At 38.1% G+C, this 25,110-nt stretch overlaps 1 protein-coding gene across 6 annotated transcripts in view; it reads left to right on the top strand.

Annotated features, from left to right (window-relative positions):
- The window catches only part of LOC106068856 (uncharacterized), a 108,353-nt gene that overhangs the window by 46,353 nt on the left and 36,890 nt on the right, over positions 1-25,110 (top strand). The window contains exon 1 of one of the 6 annotated variants that reach the window (XM_056035254.1): positions 5,515-5,829. The exons of 3 other annotated variants lie outside the window; for them this stretch is intronic. The gene's annotated coding sequence lies outside the window, so the exon portion shown is untranslated. Of the gene's footprint in view, positions 1-5,514; positions 5,830-18,214; positions 18,552-25,110 lie in introns of those variants that run through there. 2 more of the 6 variants (XM_056035256.1, XM_056035255.1) reach the window with 2 other exon arrangements.

Consider the following 25,110-nt stretch of genomic DNA (forward strand, 5'->3'; position numbering starts at 1 on the left):
GCGCCTCGCCCTGGTCAACCATTAACTGACCATAAACGCGCCATCACGAAGTCCATCTCAAGGCCATTTCATTAGAAAATGCAATCAAGGGGCGTGCCCTTGAAGAGTGGGGAAAAAAAGGGGGGTTAAAAGATTGCCACCGGAGTGTCCATCACGAGACCTCAGTAAGGTCATTTCAATGTCATCTAAGGACTCATTCTACTTTAATATTCGGTTATAAGTGCTCGCTTGGTTTCACATTTCATTCAGTCTAACCAGGGTTTTTTTTTCATTATCTTTTTGCACTTGGTCAAGTCTCCCAGCTGTTCGTGAGGTCCATGGAGGCCAGGTAATAAAAAGGACCCTGCTCTACCTCACTCTCAACCCCCCCCCCCCTTTTTTTTTCCTTTCTGCTCACGTCAATGCACGCGCAGCGTTTTTTAGATAATTGCTAAGTGAATCACTCATGCTGAAAACGAATTCTCCTTCGAGTCCTCCCTTCTTTTGTTTTCGTCCCTGCTCCCCCCCCCTCCTCCCTTGCGCCATATCACCCCCCCCACAAGTGAGGGAAAAGTGCATCACGAGTTGCCCCTAAACCCGAGATAACGCGGGGAGCCTCGGAGGCATTAGTGAATGATATTTTGGTTCAACAGGCAAGGGGAGCAGCCAGTGGCGGAGCCATATTACTTCCCCATGGACAAGAGGACCAATCAAGTGACAGGCTTGGAGAGCGTCGTGTTTAGAAACTTCACGTCTTGAGTCTCTAGGAGTCGCTAATAGGTTGACTACCAGCTTTAGATAATGCCCATGTCATTAGGTCTACTGTTCAAAACGCTATAAAATAATTTTAGAACAAAGCTTAGAAATGCACAAGATGCTTTTGATGTCCGATAAACAGAAAATGTGTAGTTAGAGATTAGTCTATATTATTAGTTTTGTGCCTTACCTTTTTTTAAACATAATTAGAGCTTTCTTAACATTAAGATTTTTTTTATATTTGTATATCAGTAGTGGTATGAATTTTTCAAAGCGTATATCAATTCTGTTTGTCTGTCTGGTAAAAATTTTCTACACGTTATTTCTCCGACACCCAATCTCGGATCAAGCTGAAATTTTGTACAATTATTTCTTTTACACGCCAACACTAGAATCAATTTTAAAAAATTAGTTAATTAAGTATTGGTATTGAATTATTTTGTTTGGTATCTCGAACAAGGGAAAGAAATTGCACTTGGCTGAAGTGGTGGTATAAGATGAAGTAGTCCCTGTATAGGTCCTGCTATAAATTGAAACAACAATATATAGCTATACAATCTTCTCTAGTCATAAGTAGCTCACTAATAGAGGAGCTGTTAGCCACCAGTTTGAATTCAGTGCGTGCCCCCCTTTTTGTTTTCTGTAAATGCTTTTTAAAAACCATTTACGATAAAAAGCCACCAAGATATTCCTTCTGCCGCTCCAGAATTGGCTTGATCAGTCACACCAGATTCTGCCCCGTCTCAAGACGAAACCAAAGCCATTGACTCACCAGGGCGCATCCATTGTCTTCCGAGACAGAAGGAGCCATATATATATATATATATATAGCAACCAGTAAAAATTGTCCTAACTGGCGCCTCACAACATAGTCCTGAAGACTTCACACGGCCCTATTGTTCTGACTAAAGTTTATCTAATTCAGTAGAAGGCCCACTGTGATGTCGAGTTGTCTTTCCATGGAAATGTTTTTAAAAACTTAAGATGATTGGGAAAGATATCGTCTTACTGCGGTTATGACTTCTAATGTATTTCACAATTATAATTCAATGTCTAGCCTAGTTTGCATTCAGACATATTAGTAACTTGTATAGTTATGATGAGTCAATAAATTGCGAGGGTTATGTCTACTTATATAATTAATTCATATATCTTAACTAGTAAATACATACCGTAATATTAGATAAAGAAATGTCAATTAAAGGAAAAACAAAAACTACCATAATTTATCTCTTACGGTAATTTTACAATATATTATAATGTATCGTTATTATTGACATTTTTTAAAAAATGTAGCACTTTAGTATGTAACGAAACGAAGTATTGACAATTTCAGAGTTACCTTCCTTAATAGATTTCATACTAAAATAAATAGATTTCATACTAAAATAAATAGATTTCATACTAAAATAAATAGATTTCATACTAAAATAAATAGATTTCATACTAAAATAAATAGATTTCATACTAAAATAAATAGATTTCATACTAAAATAAATAGATTTCATACTAAAATAAATAGATTTCATACTAAGATAAATAGATTTCATACTAAAATAAATAGATTTCATACTAAAATAAATAGATTTCATACTAAAATAAATAGATTTCATACTAAAATAAATAGATTTCATACTAAAATAAATAGATTTCATACTAAAATAAATAGATTTCATACTAAAATAAATAGATTTCATACTAAAATAAATAGATTTCATACTAAAATAAATAGATTTCATACTAAAATAAATAGATTTCATACTAAAATAAATAGATTTCATACTAAAATAAATAGATTTCATACTAAAATAAATAGATTTCATACTAAAATAAATAGATTTCATACTAAAATAAATAGATTTCATACTAGAATAAATAGATTTCATACTAGAATAAATAGATTTCATACTAAGATAAATAGATTTCATACTAAAATAAATAGATTTCATACTAAGGTAAATAGATTTCATGCTAAAATAAATAGATTTCATACTAAAATAAATAGATTTCATGCTAAAATAAATAGATTTCATACTAAATAAATAGATTTCATACTAAAATAAATAGATTTCATACTACAATAAATAGATTTCATACTAAAATAAATAGATTTCATACTAAAATAAATAGATTTCATACTAAGATAAATAGATTTCATACTAAAATAAATAGATTTCATACTAAAATAAATAGATTTCATACTAAAATAAATAGATTTCATACTAAAATAAATAGATTTCATACTAAAATAAATAGATTTCATACTAAAATAAATAGATTTCATACTAAAATAAATAGATTTCATACTAAAATAAATAGATTTCATACTAAAATAAATAGATTTCGTTTGGTTCGTTGGAAAAAATTAGAGACAGGGTTACAAGAGCGATTTGACCCCAAGATGACCTACTAACTATTGTTTAAAAACTAAAACTCAATGGCCAAATCCGAAGGTCTTCGGGGCTTGCAAAAACCTTCCTTCAGAGAACAGTACCAGGAAAAGAAGAAGAGGCAGACAGAGAAAGCGTTGGGAAGACAACATTTAAAAAAATGGACGGGCCTGCCATTTAAAGAAGTTCTATGCAAAGCAAAAGACAGAGAGGGATGGAGAAAGACGGTTAACAAATCCTGTGTGGATCCCCAACGGTCCAACAGATGATAGGACAGTAAGTAAGTTAAAAGATCTACATCGATTTGGTATTTAGCGCTTTTAGTTAATATACCAGGAATATAATTTACGAACAATAAATATAGAATGGTTTAAAGAAAAAAATGTAAGAATTTCTAACATTTAAATTCTTACAGTAAGCACATTTTTTCCCCTTACAAGAATCCGTTTGTGCGCATATAGATCGTGGGTCCGGGCGCAATGAACCACTTGGCGCCATGGTTGCTTCGCCAATGTTCTCGTTTTCTCTCTTTCTCTCTCTCTCTCTCTCTCTCTTTCTCTCTCTCTCTTTCTCTCTCTCTCTCTCTCTCTCTCTCTCTCTCTCTCATGTCTTTAAGACCATATGACCACATAAACTAGAGAAATTTGTTTGTTCAAAGATAGCTTCATTGAGTGAGATATCAAGCTTCAAGCTCAAAGATCGTAGAATTTAGCGTGACAATAAAATATCGTATTTTACAACTTATATCTTCGACTAAAATGTTTTCGCCTCTCAAAGACTTGTGTTCTCCTGTTCAAAGTTTACCAGCTGTCCCTATAGGAGACCAGCCCCTGTCCAGTGTTCTCCTCTTAAGCTGAGGCCTGGGCTGGTTTTTTTTTTTTAATGAATCTGCAAGGAATGTCTCTATGGTACCTGCTAATGAGTACACTCGTGTATTTCATTGTAAGCAGCAAAAGGAGGTTAAACTGCTCATTATGCGCATTAATTTATCCCGAGTCGCACGTTTTATTCACACGCTTGTGCAAAATAATTTTAGCACAAGTTCAAATATCAATCTGACAGGCCAGAATGTTTGTATTCGATTGAGTGTCCCTGAAATATGAGTCTCCCCCACCCACTCCACCCCTGTCCCACACACACATGAACTTTCATTCTTTTCAAGAAAAAAAAAACTTTTGGAAAACTTTCCGTTGACATCCAAATTATTTTATTTAAACATGTAGTGCGACCTCCTAAGTTTTTTTTCCCCATCTGCTTACTTTGAGAACCGCCAAAATGTGACTTGAACAAAAGGAAGTTTCAAAAAAGCAGAAGTGAAAAAAGTTTTTGTATCCAGTCACCGGTGTTTACCTAACAATGGCGGTATTCCCGGCTCGTGGAGTCATTTCCCAATCGATGAGTTAGATAGTTTTAATTGATATAGGTGCTAGATGTGTCATTGTGTGAGCGACATGTGTGTGTGAATAGTTTGCGTGTGTGTGAGTGAATGTATATACCTGTTGTTAGTGAACAGGAAATAAAGCCTGCCCCCACACACGCACGCACGCACACATGCACATGCAGCGTCAGCTTGAGTCCGCGTTGAATCTAGTTTACACCTATCCGACGAGTGTCTGCTTGCTGGTTGTTGTTACTGTTGGTGTTGATGATGGTGTTGTGGTTGTAGTTGTTGATCAAAATGAGGATGGTGAGGATGTGGATGTTATTGTTGTTGTGGATGTTGTTGGTGCTGATGTTGGTGAGCTTGTTGTCGACAAGAATAAGTAAGATATATAACTGTAAGAACGTTTACTGTATGATAGATCTTTGTGACTTTGCTGTGAGATGGTTTATTGTGAGGTAAATTATTGTTAAGTAGCATCAGGGCCGGCCATAAGTAATTGGAGAGGCCCTAGGCCAAGTAAATTTGGTGGCCTCAAATGAATTAGCAAAATAAACATAAACATTTAAAAAAATATGCCATTCAAAAAACAACAACAACAAGGATCTTCTAACATAAGTAGTCTAGCAAGAAGATTTAAACATTTGTCAATAAACCTTGAGTCATAGTAGGGACTTAGAGCTTGACTAGTAGACCAACTTTCGCAATGTTTTTAGTACTGTTGAGTTAGCGAGGCCCCCAACAATTGGAGGCTCTGGGCGTCTGATTAGTTTGCCAATAGCATGCATTGAGATATATCTAGATCTAAGAATTTGTCATATCAAACAACTATCGATCCTATTCCTAACCTTAACACAAAAGACTTCAAGCTTTCGATAAAGAAAAAAAGGGACATAACTGATCATTAAATTTTCATCTAACACCCCCCCCCCTTCCCAGACAACCGCTTAAAGTTCAAACGTTTCATCAATACTCTTCATTCGCTTTACTGCAACGCAAACAAAACAAACTAAAAATAAAACTTGAAAAAAAAAAGGGGGGAGGGGGAAAAAATCCAGTGACTGGGAGGCGACATATCAATATGACCAGACGACATAGTTTTTTTCCCCCGACTACAGGTGTTTCCCCGTGACGTCATATTGCGCAGTTCACGCTCTGGGCTATTAGCTTGAATCACGGGTAAACTATTTCGACCATTTCAGTGTTCAATTAAGCCCGAGGCCAAACAACATGTCTTCTCACTTCTGTTTGTGAGTTTTTTCAAACGTTTTCACCAGGAAATAAATCGTTCTTACATTGCAGGGGAAGTAATTTCAGCTCACAGTAAGTAGAGAGCTAATAATCCTGAAATATTAACTATAGGAGTTGGTCTAGATGCTTCGCTCCACATAAAAGATTGGTTTTAGTTTTCCTGTTTATTTTTCTAACTTTTTTTTATTGTCAGACTACCAATATATAGGTCAGTTATATTATAATCAGACCACAATTATATATGTCAGTGAAATATAATCAGACCAAAATTATATATGTCAGTGAAATATAATCAGACCACAATTATATATGTCAGTGAAATATAATCAGACCAAAATTATATATGTCAGTGAAATATAATCAGACATTTATATAGATCAGGGAAATGAGTCTCTTGAATACTATCTTAGTGCACAAAGCTTAGTGTGACGGGAATGAGGGTGGGGCGACACCCTTGATCCCACGGCGGATGAAACTTAATGTTTGTAGGTCCAGGTCACTACATATCAATTTCATTAAAATTTTCACCCTAACAATGAAACCGTTTCCATGACTACAAGCTTAAAAATGTCCTTTTTTAAAAAAAAAAAAAAAGTTAATCACAAGCCTTTTTTAATGTTTTTTTTTAGCGACATCTGTCGCTCGTGGCACACACAGATGAAAAAGCACACTCTGAGAAACAAACACACACACACTGACGGAGGTTCGGACATACGTTGAAAAAGACTCGTAACCTTTGTTTAGATGTAACCTTAGACAGCTGAAACCTGATCAGTTCATACAGTCAAGACAATAACCTGTGTCGGCAATGTCCCTCTAACTCCTAGTTTCTCTCTGTCTCTCTCTCTCTTTCTGTCTCTCTTTCTTACTCGGTCTCTAACACCCACCCTCTCCCTCCCTCTTTCTATCTCTCTGTCTCTGTCTCTCTCTCTCTCTCTCTGTTTGTCTCTGTCTCACTCTTTCTCCCTCACTCTCTTTCTGCCTCTATCTCTCGCTTTCTTTCCCTGTCTTTCACTCTCACACATGTATTCTGTGTTGACAATGTCGCTTTAAATCCAAGTTTATCTATCTATCTATCTATCTATCTATCTATCTATCTATCTATCTATCTATCTATCTATCTATCTATCTATCTATCTATCTATCTATCTATCTATCTATCTATCTATCTTCCTCTCTCTCTAGCCCTCTGTCTGTCTGTCTCTCTCTCTCTGTATGTCCCCTTATTACAGGCTTTTTTCTTCTTACTCACACACCTACAAAGAAATACACACATACATACACACACAAACACATGATACATGTGATTGTCATTTACTCTCAGTAAAAAAAAAATATTTATAATTGAATTTATTGATTACTAAGCTCTTGTTTGCCCTTTTCTATCTCTTTATCTTGTGTCACAGTGTCTTATATGTCCTCGTCTGTAAGATGACCTATTTTTTAGCAGTAATTAACTCTTTCTCTCCGTAATTGTTTACCACATTCTGGTGAAATCAACATGGTATCTTCAGTTAGGAAAGGAGGAGTTAATCCATTTCTTTGTTTTCAGTTAACGTTGTACGTATTTAATGTCACATTCTTTCTCGGTATTTATAGCTGAGGTGACCGAGTGGTAGAGCGTTTTGCTTCCGAAACGGAGGGTCCCGGGTTCGAATCCTGGTAAAAACAGGGATTTTTAAATGTCGGGATCTTTAAGGCGCCGTTGAGTCCACACAGCTCTAGTGGGTACCTGAAAAGTAAAGGCGGTTGGTCGTTGTGCTGGCCACATGACACCCTCGTTAACCGTGGGCTTAAGAAACAGATAACTTTTACATCATCTGCCCTATAGATCGCAAGCTCTGAAATTAGAAACTTTACTTAACGTATGTAATGGTCTTATGGTTTAAATCTATGTGTTGTCTTTTGATTTTCTCTCTCTCTCTCTCTCTCTCTTTAAATATTTTTGTAATCTTTCTTCTCAAACTTTCTAGCCATTCTCTCTGTTTCACATTTTGTAATATTCTCTCCTTCTCTCTCACACCCTCCCTCTTCTCTCCTTCCCTTTCTTTCTCTCTTTCTCTCTCTCTCTCTCTCTCTCCTCTCATTTGTTTACTAGAAATATTATGGTCAGTTTCTGAGAATAAAAATAAAGCCTCTCCCGGGCACTTCCGTGATAACGAGTGACGTCACGTGGTCTCAGATGTTGGACTGTTTGATTACATCTCAGGCCCCGCGGTGTCCTGCCAGGGCCGAGGTTTTCGGGTAAACATTTACCTTTACAAAACTACCTTTCACACGTGGGCCATATCGATTCATTACTCTCAGAGTTGAGAGAGCAAGGCTGTGGCGTGGGGAGGGGAGGGGAATTAGAGGCTGGTGTCGAGTGTTGTGGGGGAGGGGTGGATGTGTGAGTGTACTATGAAGTACTAAACACTGAAGACAAAGGTGGTAGAAGTAAGTTACTGACAGAAGAGACGTGACCTTGTAGTGTGAGCTTTGACTTGTGTGAGTAGAAGTATACGTCCTCTTGAGTGTGTTTTAGGTGACCCTGACCTTTCACACACAAACACGTACAGTTCATCTATCCTATCATCTCTGTGTTTCGAATAAGATACTCATTCGTATAAGATAATTATGTAGTCCGTGTGTCATCCAGGAAATCATTTTATTGTAGTGATTTTAATTTGGTGGCATTTATCCTGGCCTTATTTATATACATACAAAGTTATAGCAACTCCAGACTCAATCACGGAGGCGCGGTGGCTGAGCAGTAAGGCGCTTGGCTTTCGAAACGGGGTACCCGGGTTCGAATCCTGGTGAAGAGTGGGATTTTTAACTTCGGGATCCTTGGGCGCCTCTGAGTCCACTCAGCTCTGATCGGTACCTGACATTAGTTGGGGGAAAGTAAAATCAATCCTTCCTCTTTTGATCTCACTATTTAAATCTAAACTTCATTGATGGAATGTATCTCTCTCTCTGTGGTATTTTACGTCTCGAGAGACGATCTTGTCCCTTTGCAACTTCTTGTGTGACTAAAGATACACAGCTGCGGTTGCAGGTTGTCATATATAATCACCAGGCGCCGTTGCATTTTCACCCTTCTTTCTGCTTCTGTTGTGTATGGCATCTGCAATCCGAGACCCTTCTTTATGCTCTCTCTCCATGTGGATCTATGGAATGTATACTTTTATATAAATATAACAATCAGTTCTTTCCCTTTGAACCTAGAAGATCTATGTTATATAGGGACGTTTTCTTTTGTTTGTTTGTAAAGTTCTGGGAAAGAGAGATAACTAGAAAAAAATCACATTTTCAAACCCTAACCTAATTATCCAGCCATTCATACAGCCATGAGGTGAACAAAAGGTCAAAATTGTGCTATTGGTGCAATTACGTCACGTGACATTATTACATTGTCGTGGAGACATATTAAACAATTACACTTAAGAAGAACAATTATGTCCCGCCTCGTTTCGCCGACCCCCCCCCCCCTTTTCGGCCTTTCCCTCCTTTTAATTAGAAAACGATATCCCTTAATTCATATTATGGCAGAAGAACATTATATGAATGTCAAGGTCGTTTAAACCTCGCAATGTCATGCGCGGGAGGGTTGGGAGGGGAAGGGGGTTGGCTTGTAATTACGGCATGTAATTGAAGAAAATCCAGTCGACAGGGCGCCGATCACACATCCACACAACCCCTCACGCGATCGAATACATGCACGCGTGCGCAAACCCACACACAAACAAGCATTGTGTTTTCTCACCCCTCCCCCCACACACGCACAGACGCACGCACATCCTTCCCAGCATTAAGTGCGAGGCGAACGTTGAGAGCTTTTTTGCCCAGACGTGATTCTGTCTGCCCGTGTGTTGGTCAGCCTGTTTTTCCTTGGAGTACATGATTGCTGTTCGTTGAAAACCTTTCGGGACTCTTCTAGACTTTTATCTCTCTTCGACCATATACATAAATAAAAGGACCCTAACCTAATCAGACAGACACGCTGTAACAAAGGTCACTCACTTAATTCTAGTCTAAATCTATTTACGTGTGAACTGTCTCCCCCACCCCAACCCACCCCCCAAGCCACGTAACGAGCTGGCTCGCTGGGAAAGACATGAAAATTGAAACGCCAGTCATTGACATGGCGTACTCGGTGTCCTAGCTTTGGGAGCTGGGGCGGCTTATGTATGAGTGGAAGAAAGAGACAGTTGATGGTAGGGTATAAAGGGGAAAAAAGGGGGTGGAACATACAACAAACAGTCAGGACTCACTCATAAGCAACAGTACCATTGCCAAGGAAGCCCAGATCTACCAGTAGATACAAAGATAAAACTCTATTTGTCTTCATTCAGTCTAAATATGACGTCACTTCCCCTTCTTGTGTGGCCCATCTTTAAAAACGTGTAAAGCAGTGTCTTAAGTCAAGTAGTAAGTAAAGTTAAACTCTATAACAACTAGTGATCTATGGCCGACTGTTAACGAGGGTGTCATGTGGCCAGCACAACAACGACCAACCGCCTTTACTCCGCCAACGTATGTCATGTTGGGTGGACTCACGAGCGATCTCAAAATCTCGAGCTACAAATCTCAGTTGTCGTCAGGATTTAAACTCTAGAACTCTCGTTTCGAAAACTATTCGATTTACCAACAGCCACCAAGCGCAGGACAATATCAAAACTATTCGGTTTACCATCAGCCACCACGCGCAGGGCAATATCATTAAAAACAATGACCCAAACAAAATATCAAAGGAATCTCTTAGAAAGTAAGGTGGGAGAAGAGGGGGGGGGCAAGTCTCCCTCACACCCTCTTGTCTTGCTGCCGCCACTGACTGACCTAACCATCAGAAACTTGACTGTAAGTCAATATGAAGTATTTTCAGTTGTCCTCACGTGATGGCGGCCATCTTCGATTTCAGCTCAGGTCAAGACCCCTACGTTACCTGCTACTTACTGTATTTAAAAGGCTTCCCTCGAGAGGATAGGGGGGGGGGTTGACTCTTTTAAGAAAACGTTCCCTCACCCGCACACCAGGTCGCTTAAAGAAGGCCACTTAGTTTCACAGGTGTAGGGAATCTACATTCAGCCAAGCTTGAGGCGAGGAGCGGGGCTCCAGTTACAGTTTTTTCACCCCCTCCTTAAAATAAAAAAGCGCCCCTCCCCATTTTCGTCATCTTTGTAACGGAGCCTCAAACGCCACACTTAGCCATTGATGTTCGCGCCCTCAATTCTGTCGCCTTGTTGAAAGAAATACCCACTGATTTTTTTTTAAATTTAAACCTTTCTTGAACTTCCAAAAAAAAATTTGTGGATGTGGTTAGGGGATAAAAGTCAAAATTCTAATAAATTTTAGACCTTATGGGGGAGAGAAAATAAAAAAGGGGAAAAGTACTTGATATGATCGAGTTACCCCTGGGGAGCTTCAGTCAACTTAGCACGCCCTTAAGAGGGCGACCCTGAGTCATAGCATTCTTCACTGAAGCCTCATCGCCTGGCCATACTTGTAACATGAGAACTCTTTTCTTTTCGGCAATTGTGTGTGTGTTTACTTTTAAGCTGGAGCTCATATCTGTTGATTTTATAGTTTCACTGTGTATGTGTTTGACTGTAGTCAGAGGCGCAGCAAAATAAGAATGCTGGGCTATTTTGGTATGGAAAAGCTAGAAAATTATTTTCATTCAGAATTTGGGACATTTTATTACTTACAAATTTACACAGTAACACAGTTCTTATTAGAATCAATGAAAAACTCTTTGTCTTAGTCTTAGACTTTTGGAACTCTCCAGAAGCAGAGTTTATATTACTTCTACAACAAGACATACATTCTTTACTTGACCTTCACCTAAGAGGCGCCCAAAGATTCCAAAGTTGAAAATCCCAGTCTTTACCAGGATTCGAACCCGGACCCCCAGTTCGGAAGCCAAGCGCTTTACCGCTCAGCCACCGCGCCTCCCTTGGCCTAACTGATGTCTTATGATTGATCCAATTGTTTTGAAAAGGCTCAATCCCTTATTCGAATCCTCAAAAAAAAAAAAAAAAAAAAAATTCCGCAATAAAAAAAATGTTCATAAAAATGAAGTTTATAAGATTACTATTCATTTTAAATTAGGTCTAGCTTTTCTCTTTAAAAAGCTGCTTGCATAACTGATTTTAAAAATTAGATTTTTCGCTTTCAGAAAAAAAAAGTAGCCGTTACATCAGAACTTTGAATGGTCTAAAATATTGTGATGTCGGATTTTCAATATCTTTTCTAGTTTACGAGATCTAAACGGGATGGACGGACAGACGGAAAGACGGTCAGACGGACAGACATTTCGCACAAAACTAATAGCGTCTTTTCCCCTTTCGGGGGCCGCTAAAAATGTGTTGTTTTTTTTCTCACTTTTTTGCTACAATGCAAGTTAGTATGCTTGTTAATGAAGTACATTTAACCAGATTGCATAAAAACCTAAACCCAGAACACAGTAAGACAAAACAAAGGAACATAAAAATGATTGGATCGGATCGTTATTGAAAGAAAAAAAATTAGCCATTATGGGGATCGAACGTTAGTAGCACTACGCTCTATCAACTTCGCTGACGTTTTCAGGAATTTCCAGACTTCCTACTTTTAACCAACATTTTGTTTTCTTCCAGCCAGCCACGAAGAGAGCTTGTAAATAGAAGGAAAAACTTTACTACTTAACTGTTTGATGATCAACTCTTTCTGTTAATATCGGCATCACGACCATCGTGACCACCGCCCGATTCTTTTGACCAAGAGGCTAAGAAAAAGTTTGCAAACATTCCATTCCCCAACCCCCCCCCCTTTTTTTTTTCCTTTTCACTCAGCTATAAAGAATCCTATTCAAACCATCTATTGTCCACTTTAAAATATGTTTTCTGATCAAACAAGATATAAAAAAAAAGTAATTTCTAATTATTTCTATTAAACTCATCATAAGAACAGTATTTTATAACATATGGGGAGGGGGGCGGATCTATGCCAGTATATCCCATTGTTCAGTTGACAGTTGTCACCATGGAAACCGCGTCTCAATGACGAGTCTGTCCGATTCAATCTTGTCACAAACTAGGAGTGCGACTCTGCGGGGGCCCCTTACATAGCGAAGAGCGTACAGTTGAAACTTAACGCGCCCTCTTTGTTCGACCACCTCCCAGGAGAGGAAACTTTAAAAGAAAAGAATGTTCCTAGAATAATATTTTTAAAATATCAACTTTTATTTAAATCTGTTAAGCTTGGGTTTAAAGCAACTTCTCTTTGTGTGGAGCCTAATAGAAATGCAAAAATTTGGCCAAAGCGGAGCTCCATAGCAAGTGAAAAAAACTCAGTGATAGTCGTGAAAAGATAACTTTATGGTAGAGAAACTTTGCATGTTAGCAGAATAGGGTTAATAAATAATAAGCACAGAATATCAGAAGTCAAGTCGAGCAACTTTATTGATCGAAACCCTAGTCTGCTCTAGGGATTTCGAGATTTCCATTTGTTGTCATGTAACGACGACGTCTGCGCAATTAGGCGGAATGATCCTACTGAAAAGTTGAACTCTGTCTGATCTACGAAACAAATAATGAATGATATTAAATTAAAAATGAATAATATAGGAAATATGGAAGTCCTTATTAATGGAGATTCATGAATTTGGAAAATATCAGAACTTACATAATTAGTTATCCAATGTTATGACTAAGTAAACCAATGTCTTATATATATTTTTTTATGTGTTTGTTTATCAAGCTTATTGCGTGGGGGAACTCTAGTTCGTCTTGTACCGTTTGTTTGTCTGTTTGTTTGTAGTTGTTGATTTATTTTAACTTTAGTTTATCCGATGTCTTCTAGTCTAGTGAACTTCAATAATTCCTCAACATTCTTTTTGTTTTTCTGAAAACTGTTTTTTTTTTAACTTTAACGTATTTTGTTTTCAATTTATCCAATACTAGACATATGTTACCCGCGACCCGCGGGTCTTTATTTGCGCATTACTGTTGATATAGTCACTGAGAGTGTTTTGTAAACAATTAAACGAAATAATAATGTAATAAGTAAAGCAAATGTGTCAATATAAAAATAGTGTGAATGAAGCTATCAAATCAAAATAGCTAATAGGGGAAAATCCATTTTTTTTAAAATTAAAACATTTGCTTTTGAATAATCTAGTGGATTGGATTTAGATGTATGTTAAACGTAGCTAATGATCCTTTCACGTTATTTCTCTTTCGCTACGAAAATAAAATTAGTTTTGCGAAAATGGTTTACCCGAAGTCGATACATTCTTATCTATTAAAAACGAAAAGAGCGATAGCTTTGTTAAATGAATGGGATTATAAAGTAACAATTAAACGAAATAATTTTTAGTACGCGATTCATGAATGAATATAGATCTAGGCCTATCTCACCTCGGCTTCGCAGCTTTCGTAAACGAATGTAGATTTAGAAAACCAAATTTGAATGTTTATTTGATCAAAATATGAAATGAATGGACTTTAATTAATGTATTTATAAGCTAAAATAGTTGGATTAGAGTTTTAGATCTAGGGATGGTATTATAAAGTGAACAATTAAACGAAATAATTTTTAGTACGCGATTCATGAATGAATATAGATCTAGGCCTATCTCAACTCGGCTTCGCAGCTGTCGTAAACGAATGTAGCTTTAGAAAACCAAATTTGAATGTTTATTTGATCAAAATATGAAATGAATGGACTTTAATTAATATGTTAATGTATTAAAGTATAAAACTATCTGTGCGAAGAGAAGTTTTATCATCTTAGAGTTGAATTAGAGTTTTAGATCTAGGGATGGGATTATAAAGTAAACAATTAAACGAATTAATTTTTAGTACGCGATTCATTACGGTATTGTCTAATGAAAGAATGTTCGTCAGGAAATCTGTAGTCACAGATGTAAGGAACTAATTAATGTAAAAAATGCTTTTGAAACACAAAATTGAAGGTTAATTTTATTATAAAATGAAATCAATGGATCTTCTTTTGTATTTTCATGTGTCAAAGTAAAAAACTATCTGCGCAAAGTGTATTTCTTAAAATTAGATCTAGGTCTAAATCCTTTCTATCTTTTCTCATGTCAACATTGTAGACATGGCCTAGATCCATAAAATACTATAGCTTTAATAGAGTCGGACAACTTTATTTTTTTTGAGGGTCTTAAGTTTGTTTTAGGGCTACAATACATACACTACGGTCTAAGTTGGTACCCAAGGAACATTCCTGCCTAGTTTTATCAAGATTGGTCAAGCGGTTTTGATGTCTATAAGTAACATACATCCATACATACATACATACACCTCACATTCTACTTTATAATATAGAATACATACATACATACATACATACATACATACATACATACACCTCACATTCTACTTTATAATATAGATGTCTTTTTTTAGATTCTTTTTGTTATCAAAATTTAATCAAAAATTTAAACTGTCATTTCTCTCTTACTGACTTTTTTTCTTAATTTTCATTTACCTCATTCTTTTTTTTTAAGCAAAATCTGTTTACGTCTAAAAATGTAGCTTTTCCATATAGTCTCTGTTCATTTTCTCTATCACACGCTCGCGCGCACACACGGGCGCACACGCACACACACATACGCATATTTAAGTAACCTTCAAAAGTTTGTGGTCGTTGTGTTGTTTTTTTTATACCAAAGAGTTCTTGATTTTAAAAAGCTGTCAGGGGGAGTAATTGCCCCTGACTTCAGACGTACCTATCATGGCGAGACGGCGAGGTAACTACACTAGACCTTCTTTAAAGATGTTTATCAATGTGATGTATGAGAATCATGGACTTCTTATTATCTGATTACCTGCTCACTTTCTCAGGCACTTATCCATAACTTTGTAGTCATTGTTGACTAGATTTGATCTAGAAGGTTTGAACCCATCCTATATTTTCCCATTCCACTGTCTGGCTCTGTAAGATATGGAACAGTCTTATTGAAAGGTACTGATAGTGGCCTAACTGAAAACGTCAAAAAGAAACAGTAGCACTATTATAATAAACATAAGGATCTGGCAAGGTTAGAAACGCAGTCGCTTCGTGGTAAAGCGCTCGGGTTCCAATCCTGGTGAGATCTTTAGGACGCCACTGAGTCCATCCAGCTCTTAAGGGTACCTGAAATTATTTGGGGAAAGGTAAAGGCGAATGGTCGTTGCGCTGGCCACATGACATCCTAGAAACATATGACCTTTATGCCCAATAGATCACATACTCTGGCAAAGTTCCTGTTAAAACAACTGATGATATAACAATGAACGTTTGTGAAACTAGAGTAACGAACACATTATGTCACGTGACAATGAACTGGCCACTTAACAAGAGGAGCGAGGACCTAACAACATTATCACAAATGACCTAGTGTTACCAATGGAATGTGCAGCCAACTGAAACACATGACATGGACTAGTGATTAACATTGAGGCAGAATTTTAAATTTTGAAATATTGAGACCGTATACCTATAAAATAATACATCACATCAGCCAAGTCATTCATAAAATATCCATGGTTCAAGAAGGTGTATAATCTATAGAATGAAAGAAAAAGATTCATTTTGCGTATTTCTTTAGTATGAATCATTGTGAAGATAATCATATAAGAAACATTTTTTTTTGGTTATTTTTTAACTTTTCATACATTTCATAAAAATAGAGTTATTATGAAACCCTAAAAAAATGAAATCAGATCACTAGGTACCGTATGCCTTTAATATTTCGTTTCAGTTTTTTTTTTCCAATCATCTAAATAGAATTCTTCTTCTTCTAGTAACTTAGCACTTTCCCTCGTGTGGTAGCACTTTCCCTTGTGGTAGCAGATGTAGCCAGATGAGATGTACTTTTAACTCTTTTTAACCCATTCCATCTTTTGGGTTTTGCTTTGAGTGTTACCCGAGACTGAACTCGGTCGGTCCATATTTGTCGTCGACTATTTGCTATTAATTCGCGAAGCCTTGTGACAATTTTAGGTCCAAACCCAGAAGTTTACTAACCAAATACCCAGACGTCTACTCCCCTTACCAAGCCAATACAAGACTGGGTTTGACCGGACCGATACAATTACTTAGATGTTTACCTGATTTAGGAGGCGCGGTGGCTGAGCGGTAAAGCGCTTGGCTTCCGAACCGGGGAACGGGGTTCGAATCCTGGTGAAGACTGGGATTTTTAATCTCGGCATCTTCGGGCGCCTCTGAGTTCACCCAGCTCTAATGGGTACCTGACATTAGTTGGGGAAAAGTAAAGGCGGTTGGTCGTTGTGCTGGCCACATGACACCCTCGTTAACCGTAGGCCACAGAAACAGATGACCTTTACATCATCTGCCCTATAGACCACAAGGTCTGAAAGGGAAACTTTACTTTACTTTTTTTTACCTGATTTACATTTATTATCAATTATTTAACTCGTTACTGTGGAACTTCGGTGGTTGGGAAGACAATCCTGCTGACACAAGATAGAGCGTGAGAATATATTCAAATTTGTAAAACTTAATTTGTTCACGAAAGTCAGATAGCATAAAAGTTGTGCCAGCGTCCTTAAAAATAACATCCCACAGTTAAAAAATGATGTATTATATAGTTATAATAATAATGAATAATCGGATATTATGAGTTGTAGCTCCGTGCAACCTTACTTAATACTAAACCGGTGTAGATGTATTGTTTTATAAATACTATACTTAAATGCAACCTCAGCTAACCTTCTTTAAAACTAGAATTACAAGACGGGGAAAAAAAAGATAACACGTTGAACGATTCAAACATAGGTAAGACTCACTACTAAATTACTGTATGTTTCCTTCTGTCTCTGAGTCTTCGACCTCTACTGTAACTCTAACTGACCTTAATCAGCCCGTTCAACCCTATTTACCATCTAATGGTCCTACTCGTCTTTACATCAGAATCCATTCAGCCAATTCGAACACGAACACACATACATTTCATATCATTGTGCACCGCTTCATCGGTATCAACTGTCACACACATATATCACTCATCTAAACACTCACACTGGAAGTGTTCACTAGCAGCTTTAACTCTTTCTCTCCGTAATTATTTACCACATTCTGGTGGAATCAACGCTGGTATCGTCAGTTAGGAGAGAAAGAGTTAAGTTCGGGCAACGTTTGACTTGTTTCGTTTCTCCTTTACAGCTTATAAGGATTTGAGTTTGCAATTTTTAAAGAATTTTAATATTGCTTTTCATCCCAACCTGACCACCCCTTCCCCTCCAGTTTATGGGTTCTCGCGCGTAGTCTAGGGCGCCAGTACTCGCGTACGCCATGCACGCCAGCCAAACGCAGGTGTGTCGTTGGAAAGCGAGACCTGGGCGCTCTTTTTTATCGCTGTCGTCGAGGGGGAAACAATTTCATTCACGCCATCTGCTGACACCCTATCACCGACGACACATCTAAAAAGAGTGAGGCGGTGGCACTGACCTCCCTTTCCCTTACCTCTTTGTCCAGCCTGACTATTAACCACACGGATGTGGACCCTGTGTGGTGATGTGGTCAAGTGCTTCCCTGGTTGGTCACAGCTGATCGCACCCACACCGCATGTCCGTTTAGCGCCCTGAAAGAGAGGTGGGAGATGGTGGGTGGACATGAAGGACTGACTTTCCCTCTGCCGGATGTATGGGAGCCGTAGGTGGACTAAACAATTCTATTCTTCTACTGAAGTGGAAATTGATTTCCCGGCTAAGTAGCCTCACCAGTTTTGATTGTGGTCAGTTTTTGTTACAATTCTAGATCATGGTTCATTAAACACACATCAGAAGTTTCTTTGGATTGGGGTAAGTAGTCGTTTCATTATTTACGTGACACTTTGATATTGCGTTGTTTTGTTTGACCAATGTAACTGGACACTTGGTGATGGTTATTAAGTGATTCTACCAACTTTCTACCAACTTTGTTTTATTGGCTCATGATCATGACTGCGCTCTTGTTGGATGCCTGGAAGTGGGGCAAGCGCTTCGTAGGCCTACTGTCATCACAACGGTCCAGGGTTCGAACCCTGCCCTCGCCTGTCGTCCTGCAGGAGGCTTGGGCATAGACGTAATTATCTACATTTTTTTTTACTTAACTTCCGAAACGTGTAAACGAGACAAAAAATTAACAAATAGTTACATTTGAAAAAAAAAATAACGCCATTATTGGCCAGGTGAAAGTAGCATTTGCGAAACAAGACTTAAAAAAAGAAAAAAGGCAAAGACCTATCAAATAAGACCGTTAATTGATATCTGTATTTTTATTTTTTACTTAACTTAGTCAAGTAGATCTATACTCTATATAAAACAACTTGCACATCCGCAAAAGTTAATGATAGTTATTGTCAGCCAAGGGATGAAGCACTAACGCATTAAACGGACAACGGAATCAAAGAGTGTGCTAAATGCAGTCAGCAAAGACTGGGAGCGGTGGTTTGCATAGTTGTTCTTTTTTTTTTTTTCATGTTAACATTATGTCTTTCTCACGGCGATTACTAGAGTCAATGTATATTTACTTTAAATAGATTCGACGTTCTTTGTTTGTCTTTGGCATGTGTGGTAAGTTTAAATATAAAGAGTGGGTTGTACTTCAAAAAAAAAATAATTAAAAAATCACTTGAAACGGTTCTGTTAAAAAAAAAACTGGCCTGTGAGTTGAAGGGTTGGGTGTTTCATAAACATGAACAAGTATTAGTCAACTTGTAGTTAGATTAACTTATATATAGATCAACTTATATATAGATCAACTTATAGGCTACATATATATACGTTTATATTTTATTTTTATATAAGAGACAAATATAATTCCCTGACTATTGACTTGAAAGACATAGACTTGTTCTTTTATCCTTTTCATGTCCAACTTAAGACCTTTAATAATAACCAAAAAAATGTTTTAAGAAGTTATTCAATGTCAAAGTTCACTATTACCTCTAAGGCGAGGTGCATTTGTTCTGACAAGGGAAGATAACTATTAGCTCTGACAACATGCTCTTAATGCACATATATTCAGTTCCGTAGTGGCTGACGAACAAATTTGGCAGCATTCCTGGCATTAGCGATCCCATAAGGCAGCCAGGCGTCTCCTTCTTAATGCTTTAACTGGGACAGTCATACAGTTCGTGTCAATGTCGCTATGATTCAAGCTAACTCGTAGAAAAATCTAGCAGTAATCGTGTGTAGATTTAGTTCCGTCCGCCTGTGGTGCTGTATAGATTCAAATCATTCATGTTCCTAACAAAGATAAAAATTAGTGCAATATTCTTGGTTGTGTGTTGCATTTGTTCCATTCTTCCACGCCGTAGCGCCGAAATTTTTTTTCAAAACCAACCAACTATGGTAATTGTTTTAGGAGCGTAGTAATATAGATAGAAAGCTTATCAGCCCCTCCTGCGTCGTTTCAATGATATAACTGTCATATCAACAATATTAAGAACAGTAATGAAAAGGCGTGTCTAAATTATTGTCTCCCTTTGTTACCTAATTATGTTGTACGAATTGATTCCCTTTTGTTAAAGCACGTTTTTATAATGAGTCAATAGATCGTCTTGTTAGGCGGAGCCCTGTCTAGCCACTAGGATGGGTCGATTGTTTGATAAAATTTGTTAAGTCAGCATAACCCCCCCTCTCCCCCCGTTTTACTCTTTCCAAATGAATGACCATTAAATAGAATGAGTGGACCTGGGCCAACAGTGGGAGGGAAAGAGGGGCGAGTACGGGACGGGAAATGCTAAGAGTCTCGCGCGAGTCTAAATATTAGAGATTCGTCTCTCATAAACATAGCCGGCATACCGGACCAAGCGGGGGGGGGGGCGAGTGAAGGTAGGGGGGAGAGTAAGGGGAGGACGAGGAGTCGTAACCTATGGGGGCTAGTCAAGGAAAATTTTGAAGGGGGAATGTCAGCCCCCATAGACGTCGAGCAGCGGGTGCCAACATATGTTCATATTTAGCGGCTTCGTGTTCCCAGCGAAACGCTCGCTTGAACTGCTCTGATGATGTCAGTTGAAAAATAAATACGCGGTTTGGGGTTAGAAAAAAATAAGGGGATGTATGAATGGTGTGTGTGTGTGGGGGGGGGAGGTATAAATAGGGGGGGGGATAATCCTCGGCGCCCTATGTCGTTCAGATTTTTTGTTCGCAGCTTTTTTTTTTGATTATTAATTTTGAATTTCGTCTTAGATCTGAACCCCCTCCTTGCTCGCCAAATCATAGCATTACACCACGCACCACTTTTTGTTGCGTTCTCTGTACAAGCGTGGCGTGGAAAGGGCGCCCAGCTCATGGTAGTGTTTTTTTTTTATGAGGGCGGCGTTTCAGAAGATAGCATATGTGCTGTAGTTTGTTTATATAAAGGAGAACAGGTCGATGACTTTACAGCCCGTCCCGCCCGCAGGGTACGCCACTACTTTGGCTTTACGTTTCATTTCAAGTCGGGACGTAGTTTAACTGCCATTTTGTTCAAGTGTAGAGGGAGGGGGGGAGAGGTGTAAGAGAAGGGGGGGGGGGAATTTCGTACGTACAATGTCTGGAGTACACTAAAAGATAATGTTCCGAGACATCCCAGAATGCACGATGTCTGATGTACAGTGAAACTTGTAAGTACCAGACATCCCAGGATAATTTGCAAGTGAAATCTACTGATGGTCTTAGGAACCAGGGAACTCAGCCAAGCGTGGAAAATGACAAATGCCTCCTTTTTGATTTACTGAATCATTGTCAGTGGATTAGTTGCCCCTTTTTTTATCTATCATGTATGAAAGTTTGGAGTTATATCCCTTCATGACATTTTGTGGAACGTTACGACTTTAGGGGTGAATCGCAACAACTCTGTGGCGCCCAATCGTCTGCGATCTTCTTACACATCTTTGCAACGAGGGTACATCCTGGAGTAATTGTTCCATTTCTTTCTCTGCGACACTTTTTAGGGTTGTCTTATTAAAAATATCTTTATATACACTGTTATCTAGATCTAAGTAGAAAGTTTTCTAGGTTTCAACGTTCATTTTGATGTTTTAAGAAGCTGTTTCATATTATAAAGATAGTGTACACAGGGTAATATCATAACAAAGCAGCTAAAGATTTAATTAACTGATACTAAATAATTGTTTTAGACCATAATTTTAAAATTATTTTGAAAAAAATATTCTCATGTCAAAACGTTTTAATAGTTTCCTTATGGTCTTGGCTGCAGATGGCTGCCTGGTCGAGTGGTGTGCGCTCTAGACTGTCGTCTCGATGGTCCCGAGTTCGAACCCCACCTGCCGCTACCCCCCGTCCCCCCTACCCGATGCTGCAGAAGGCCTGGACTAGGATCCAATGATCCTCGATTCCGAACGGACGTCAGAGGCATATCAAACAAAACAAATTGCTTCATTACCTTTATCTAAATAATGTTTCTTAGGGATAAACATCGTCCAAGTCTGGCCCCCTTTAGGCACCCTTTGTCACCCTCAGTTTACAATTCCTTCTATACCAATGAGCTTGATGTAAATTTATAACTGTTTTTCTCTTTAAACAATTCCTTATAATAAAAATGCAATTGTGAATTTATTACATTTCAAACAAAGAGCCAATTTCAAGTTGTGAAATTACAACTACGGGATGGCTGCCTGGTAGTGCGGTTTGTGCGCTGGACTGTCGTTCGGATTTATCGACGGTCGAGGGTTCAAACCCTGCCCGCTCCCATTCCCCGGGAGGTTTGGACTAGGAAGTAAACTATCTTCAACTCTGAAGGAACATCCGAAACATGTAAAACAAACAAACTACTGAGATATTATGCATTTGTTTGCTTGCTTGTTTGTTTGTGTTTTTTTTTGTTCATTAAATTGTTATTTGGTATCGAGTTGTATTCTCTTATAATTCACGGACATATCTCTAAAAGCAATGATTATGTAAATATATTGTTACAAATGAACAGTGATAGGTAGAGGTCAACGTATGACCCCGGCGAGATGACACAGCAGCTAGTGTTCCCTGGAATCTACATGTACAAACAAAGACAGGATGTGACGTGTCCACACTTGTTGTTCCAGGGGACGAACAGATCTAAGTAGGGGGACAGTTACTAATGAACAGTGACAGATAAAGGTCACTACGTCTGACCCCGACTTGATGACACTGCAGCCGATGTTTTCTGGAATCTACGTGTATAAATAAAGACAGGATGTGACGTTTCCTGACATGTTATTCCAGAGGATACTAGGAGTGTTTGTGCAACTTTGGAGAAGCGATTAGGGACTCTATATAAGCCAGAAAGTTAATGTGAAAGTGAGTCGTATGGAGTCGTGAGTGAGCCGTTACAGTCGATACAGACTATGTAAGACGTGTGCGGCTCTGTGGAAGAGAAATGTGTACGACTCGGTGCAAGTTAACTAGGGTAGAGTTAACTGGAGTGGACTACTGTCGTTAAAGTCTATACAGCGAACTACAGTGGACTTGAGCCGTTACAGTCGATACAGTCGATGTAAGACGTGTGCGGCTCTGATTCGGTAGACTTGAGTACGACTTGGTTCAGCTTTGGGAGACCTGGAGTGACACTGGGAAGTGTGTCGTTGGTCTGTTCTGTGGAATACGGCTCGATGCAAGTTGAGAAGAGAGGAATTGCAACGAAGTGAAGAGATGCAGTGCAACGAAGTATAGCTAACTGTAAACTGACAGATATTGTACAGTCTTCTACGCTACATGTTACAGTAATGCTAGAGTTAATAGTCATTAAAGTTATATGAAACTGAAAGTTTAGTCATCAAGTTCTTTACAGTGTTTTTATTTGTGTGCCAACTAATACATCTAGCCAGAAGATTCAGAAATACGTAACAATATGTTAATCTAGTCCTTCGTGTTGTTTAGACTTTTCAACTTTGTTATGCCTTCAGTTTTCCTTTTGTTTCTTTATCTAGTTGCTGTAACTCTGAAGTTACATAGGGTAACATGTAATTAGATCTCGTAACAAATCGTCTTTAACATCACTATATCCCATAACCAATATAATCAGATCAAAAAGTCTGACCCATAACTTATATAAACAACTTAAAATGCTTGCCCATAACCTATATAAACAGATTTAAAAAGTCTAACCATAACCTATATATACAGCTTAGAAGTCTAGCTCATAACCTATATAAATAGGTCAAACAGTCTAACCATAACCTATACATACAGCTCGAAGTTTTCCTTTCCAATTAGTACAGTTCACTCTTAAGTAAAAACCCTGCCATTGTTCATGTCTGGTGGAATAATTCTTTGCCAGAGCATACCTTCCAGGTAAAGCTATACCATAAAGAACGAGGACAACTGGCCCTATAAATGTGGACTTGTCCGGGACGGACATACGTCCGCGCTACATAAACAAAAAGGTTAATGGTCACCTCCAGCTGCCTCCCCCCCCCCCCACACTATTTTTCCAACTCTTCCTCCCCTTTTTTACACACATTGCTTTTTTTTTTTGTTCTTTCAAACTCAGGGTCCTTCGTGATGTGAATGGCAAATACCTCCCGTCTGCCCGTCCGTCGACCCCAGGCAGTTATTCTTGAAGAGAAAACTACTGATTGAAATTCCTTTAGGTGTAAGACTGGGGGATAGACTGAAAAAAAAAAAGGTTTTGAATTGGAAGAAAGAAAAAAAATGAGGCGGTGTGTGTTGTATTGTGGAGAGTTTGTAAAACAGTAGATATAGAATCAAGACAGACATTACCATTTAATTCATTTTAAATCTATACCTCTGCTATAATAGGGGGAAAATCCATTTTTAATATCTTTTAAAGAAATGTGAAATATAATAGCTTTTCCTCGTTTGACTATTTATCTTAAGAGCGACGAGATGAATAGAAGATTAAATGACAGTATTAAATTACTTATAGAGAACTAGTATCTAAAATTTTATGAGTTTATGTAAGGACAAAACCATCTATAGGTCATCTGTTGCTATCTCTGACTGTTAAAGAAGGTGTCATGTGGCCAGCACAACGACCAACAGCTTTACTTTCCCCAAACTTTTTGAATTGGAAGGACTCAAAGGTGCCGCTTAAATCCCGAAATTAAAAATTTCAGTCTTTGCTGAAAATCGAACCCCGGACATCTCGGATCTGAAGTCAAGACTTTACTACTCGGCCACCACACCCAAGTACAACAAAATAACTTATTTGTTTGTTTCCAACCATTCAAACCTTTTGTTGTACTCCCCCCACCACCCCCTCCATTTATTTTAAATATACAATTTCCAAGCGACGATTGATGGTCAGATCAAATTTTTTTTAATTTGTGGTTGTGCAACATTTCAGACTCAGTGGCGGCGCTTGTTGTTTTATTTTTAAACTGTGGGTGTGGAGTACAATTAGAAGTACCGAAAGTAAAAAAAAAATTAGTCCAGA

Source organism: Biomphalaria glabrata, chromosome 7 (assembly GCF_947242115.1).
Source record: "Biomphalaria glabrata chromosome 7, xgBioGlab47.1, whole genome shotgun sequence".
In the NCBI taxonomy this organism is placed as follows: domain Eukaryota; kingdom Metazoa; phylum Mollusca; class Gastropoda; family Planorbidae; genus Biomphalaria; species Biomphalaria glabrata.